This window comes from Meles meles, chromosome 10 (genome assembly GCF_922984935.1).
Source record: "Meles meles chromosome 10, mMelMel3.1 paternal haplotype, whole genome shotgun sequence".
In the NCBI taxonomy this organism is placed as follows: Eukaryota; Metazoa; Chordata; class Mammalia; order Carnivora; family Mustelidae; genus Meles; species Meles meles.
Window position 1 is genome coordinate 68,186,967 of NC_060075.1, and position 6,000 is coordinate 68,192,966.

Consider the following 6,000-nt stretch of genomic DNA (forward strand, 5'->3'; position numbering starts at 1 on the left):
ATAAAATAAAAATGAAAAAAGCCCATAAAATAGCCATTTCTGGAATGCAAAAAAAAAACCTATTCAAAAATCTTGCTAAACCTAACCATGACAATTTTATAAAATTGCTAATATTGTTATTTTTAAGCCACAAAACTTAGAATTTTGTTTCAACTTTTTACATGATATTTATATAGATATGTTACATGAACAATGTTGTAAAAGATACAAACTGAGGGGCACCTGGGTGGCTCAGTGGGTTAAGCCTCTGCCTTCGGCTCAGGTCATGATCTCAGGGTCCTGGGATCCTGGGTTCGAGCCCCGCTTCAGGCTCTCTGCTCAGCGGGGAGCCTGCTTCCGCCTTTCTCTCTGCCTGCCTCTCTGCCTACTTGTGATCTCTCTCTCTCTCTGTCAAATAACTAAAATCTAAAAAAAAAAAAAATTACAAACTGAGGGCTGCTGGGGGTGGGGTATATGGAGAGGATGGTGGGGTTATGGACATTGGGGAGGGTGTGTGCTATGGTGAGTGCTGTGAAGTGTGTAAGCCTGATGATTTACAGACCTGTACCCTGGGGCAAATAATACATCATATGTTAATAAAAATTTTTAAAAAGAGCCACTGGATTAAAATAAAATAATTGAACATGAAAAAAAAATATTTCATGACAGTACATGTCCTGTGCATCATTCTGTCTATATGTCAATCGCCTTATCTTCTGAAGGCAACATTGTATTTGAATAAATAATGGCTTATTTATATAATGTTTCTATGGAAAGCCAGTTAAATGATTTACAATTTTTAACTATTACAAATTTCATGTCATAACAAATCTTTGTGTCTTTATGCCTGAAAGAACATCTATCACTTACTTGAGCTTTTTGTTTTAGGAATAAATTTCTTTTTTTTTTTTTTTTTTCAAGTTTTCAAAACTTATGTATGTTTTTATTTTTTTTTTATTTTTATTTATTTTTTAAATTTTTTTTCAGTGTTCCAGAATAAATTTCTGGAGATAAAATTGCCAGGTCAAAGTGACTTAACATTTTATTTTATTATTTTTTTAAGACTTTATTTATTTATTTGGCAGCAGAGATCACAAGTAGGCAGAGAGACAGGCAGAGAGAGAGGGGGAAGCAGGCCCCTCGCTGAGCAGAGAGCCCGATGTGGGGCCTGATTCCAGGACCCTGGGATCATGGCCTGAGCTGAAAGCAGAGGCTTTAACTCACTGAGCCACTCCGGCGCCCCTGACCTAACATTTTAAATTTTGACTGGCATTGCAAAATTATTCTCCAAAGAGTTTATGACAATGTAAGTCTCAATAGCAATATTTGAGAGTATGTACATCAATCTTATTAAATGTCAGCAGTCATAATTATAAAACATCCTATTGTTTGCCTCCCCATTTCTTGATTATTAATGCAGTTGAGCATGTGTTGAAATATTCATTACTTTGTATTTGCTTATACTCTGCTTCTATGTGGCGTATCTGTACATCTTCTAGAAATCCATCTTTATAAACCAACCCTATCAGAGCAAAGGTTTGAGAGGGGACAGATGAATTTGGATTAATCCATTGAACCCATTTGACAGGAAAGTTTTCTTAGCTCAACCAAGCATACTGGCCTGCTTCCTTCCCTCTACTCTTTGCATGCCCACATTGACCTGAAATAATGCCAACAAACTGGAAATTTGAGCCTTGTTTACTCCTAGTAGGATATATTTGAGCAGAAAAATCTCTAGAGGTTCCAGATGGTGCCAAGAGTTATAGTCAAGGCAAGTGAACCCAGCAAGAAGCATTATAAATCAGCTACAGAGTTTTCATGTCCTGGAAGTACATTTTGAACATAACTTCAAACTATTAGGTCCAGGACATACTTAAGGGTCTGACTACAGTTGGAAGAGACCAGTAGAAGGCAGCTAAGTCTGTACAATTTGGCAGTAATTGCCTGTGTGGCCCTCCTGAATCTGCCATTGACAATGGTGGATCATCTCTCACAGAGAAGCTTAGTAATTTAAAAACTTGGGCTCTAGGGACAGATTCTCTGGGTTTAAAATCTAGTTCTCTTGTTGATGAGCTCTTCATGATCTGGAAAAGTGACCTCCACTCTTGGTATCTTTTTTTAACTGTAAGATGAAGATAATAGTACTCAGAGTCATTGTAGGAATTAAGTGATCCTACTTTGGAGCGCTGAGAGCACTGCTTGGTGCACTGAGGTCAGTCAGTGTTACTACTTTACTTAATGGTGTCGTAAATTATTTGGATTTTTACCACCATGCAGAAGCAAAATAACTGTGTGTCCTTTACACACTGATGTACCAATTAAACTCTCCTAATGAGCACTGATCATCTAAATGGTAAGAGCAAGAATATTTGAGCAAGCATCAGACACTAACAGGTGGGTGCTGTTGTTCCCAAAACACAATCTGTATACACATTCTCCCCTCTGCTCCCTCCTCTGTTCACCCCTATCAAGTTCCTAAAATAAAGTTTTGCTGATTTGCTATCTAGGTGCTCACCTTCCTTCCCTTTCCTACTCTTTACAACTTGGTAAACAGATTGGTATGTGGAAGGCCAGGGGAAAAAATGTCCTAGGAGGAAACATACACTAAAATTTCCTCCTGCTAGCTTGAGCCTTTTTAGGGAAGACACATGTACTATATTTATTTGACACTCACTTATTAATTGCCTACCCCATGTACCAAGTCCAATGCTGAGGTACCTAGAAGGAACAGGAAGATTCCTGCAATTTATTCCCTGCTTTTGGAGGACCTCACCGTTTGGTGAAAGAGATAAACAAGGACAGTAATAACATGAAAATTTCCAACAGGGGGGAACTGGGGTAGGGGAAGTGGAGGCTGGGCTTGGAGCTGGAGTCTTGTTCTCTGAAAGGAGCACCTGTTAGTCTATACATTGACTGTGGTCATGCTTAGGCTTGAAAATGGGAAATTAAGTCTAACGGAGAAGTTGTTAAAATATATTGTCACTTTTTTCCTGAGGTTTTAGATGATCACAGTAGAAAATTTAGAGGAGGGAAAAGGTCATTAATCATTCCAAAGATAACCCCAGATCACACCTTGATGAACTACTCAGTTTTTAATGTGTGTGTTGAAAATTTTTAAAAATTACTTTTAAATTTCTTATGTTGAAGAATGGAAGGGCTAATTTTAGGGGCAACACAGTATATGTGTTCTTTCTTTTTCACCTAAATTTTCCCCTAACAAAATATCCTGATTTTTTACTATTATGATGTTAATGGCTGTACAAAATCTGCTGAAAATATAAACTATAGTTTGTGTAATAATCCCTAGAAATTTCATTGTCACCATTATGTCACATCAAAAACACCCTTTGTTTCTTTGATTATTTAACACTCTATTTCTTCAGGCTAAATTCTTCAAAGTGGAGTTGCTGAGTCTAAAGTTCATACATTTTAAAGTCAAAATTTGATTTATTTAGAAAAACTACCTTTTTTATTGTGGCAAGATCTATATAAAAAATTTATTATTTTAACCATTTTTAAGTGTATAGTTCAGGGGCATTAAATATATACATAGTTATGCCATCAGCCCTGTCTGTTGCTATCTCCATCTGCTAACCATCAGTTCTCTATAATTAAGAATCTGTTTCTTGCTTCGTGTCTTTTGTTTTTCCCCTTTGCTTTTGTTTCTTAAATTCCACAGAGGAATGAAATCATATGATAATTGTCTTTATCTGACTTTAGCATTATATTCTGACTCCATCTGTGTCACTGAAAATGGTGACTGGTAATATTTGCGACCGAGTAATATTCCACTGTATATATATTCCACCTCTTTATCCATTCATCAGTGGACCCTTGCACTGCTTCCATATCTTGGCTTCTGCCATTTTTAACTGTATTACCTTTTGGTGTAGAATTGTATCAGTTCTTTATGTACTTTGGATACTAACCCTTCATTGGAATTGTCCATTAGCAAATATCTTCTCCCATTCAGTAGATGGTCTTTAGTTTTGTTGATTGTTCCCCTTGCTCTGCAGAAGCTTTTTATTTTGATGTAGTCCCAATGTTTATTTTTGCTTTTATTTCCCTTGCCTCAGGAGACTTCTCTAGAAAAAAGTTGCGATGGCTGATGTCAAAAAAAAATCACTGCCTTTGCTCTCTTCAGGAAATTTATAGTTTCAGATCTCACATTTTGGTCCTGAATCTATTTTGAGTTCATTCTTGTATACAGTGTAAATCTAGCTTCATTCTTTCACTGTCCATTTCTTGCAACACTGTTTGTTGAAGAGGCTTTTCTCATTGTATGTTCCTTCTTCCTTTGTCAAAAATTAATTGACCTTATAAATACAGGTTTATTTCTGGGCTTTCTATTCTTTTCCATTGATCGATGTGCCTCTTTTTGTGCCAATATCGTACTGTTTTGATTACCACAGCTTTATAGTAGGACTTGAAATATGGAATGGTGATAAATCTAGGTTTGTTTTTCCTTTTAAGGATTTCTTTGGCTATTTGAGGTCTTCTGTGGTTCCATACAAATTTTTGGATTGTCTTTTTGAGTTCTATGAGAAACCTTGTTGGTATCTAGTGGGACTCGCACTAGGTGTGTCGATTGCTTGGGTAGTATGGACATTTTAACAATATTTTTTCAATCTATGAGCATGGGATCTCTTTCCACTGTTTGTATTGTCTTCAATATCTATCACCAGTATCTTATAGTTTTCAGAGTACAGGCCTTTCACATCTTCGGTTAAATTTATTCCTAGGTATGTTATTTTTGGTGCAATTATACATGGAATTGCTTCCTTAATTTCTTTCTTGTGCCTCATTATTAGTATATACAATGCAATAGATTTCTGTACTTTGGTGTTTGTATCCCATGATCTTAATGAATTCATTTATCAGTTCTAGAAGTTTTTTGGCAGACTCTTCTGAGTTTTCTATATGTAGTGTCCTATCATCTGCGTATAATGAAAATGTTGCTTCTTCCTTACCAATTTGGATGCCTTTTACTCCTTTCTCTTGTCTGATGGCTGTGACTAGGCCTTCCAGTACTATGTTGAATAGAAGCAGTGACAGTGGACATCCCTGTCTTGTTCCTGACCTTAGCAGAAATGTTCTATTTTTTTTACCATTGAGTATGGTGTTAGCTGTGTGTTTTTCATATATGGCCTTTATTATGTTGAGGTGTTTATTTTTTTTTTTAAATCATGAATGGATGTTGCACTTTGTCAAATGGTTTTTCTGTATCTATTGAGATGGTCATATGGTTCTTATTTTTTCCCTTATTGATGTATCACACTTATAGATTGACTTGCAAACATTGAACCATCCTTGTATCCCAGGGATAAGTCCCACTTGACTTCGGTAAATTACTTTTTTTTTTTTAATGTATTGCTGGATTTGGTTTGCTAATATTTTGAGAATTTTTGCATCTGTGTTCATCAGAGATTTTGGCCTCTAGTTCTCCTCCTCTGTGGTGTCTTTTTCTGGTTTTGGTATCAGGATAATGCTGGCTTCATAGAATGAATTAAATTCTCCTTCCTTTTCTTTTTTTGGGGACTAGTTTGAGAATAAATGTTAATTCTTCTTTAAATGTTTTGTAGAATTCACCTGTGAAGATGTCAGGCCTTGGACTTCTGTTTTTTGGGATTTTTATGATTATTTAATTTCTTGCTGGTAATTGATCTGTTTAAATTTTCTGTTTCTTATTAATTCTGTTTTGGGAGGTTATGTGTTTCTAGGAATTTATTTCTCCTTTGTTGTCTGATTTGTTGGCATATAATTTTCCATAATCTCATATTCCTTTATATCTCTGTGGTGTCAGTTATTTTTTTTTCTCCTTTCATTTGAGTCTTCTTCTATTGTCATTGTTGTTTTGCAGGGGGTGTTTGTGGATTTTTTTTAATTTTTTGATGAGTCTAGCTAAAAGTTTATCAATTTTGATCTTTCCAGAGAACCAGCTCCTGGTTTCATTGATGTATGGTCTTTTTAATTTCTATTTTGTTTATTTCTGCTCTAATCTTCATTATTTCCTTCATTAAA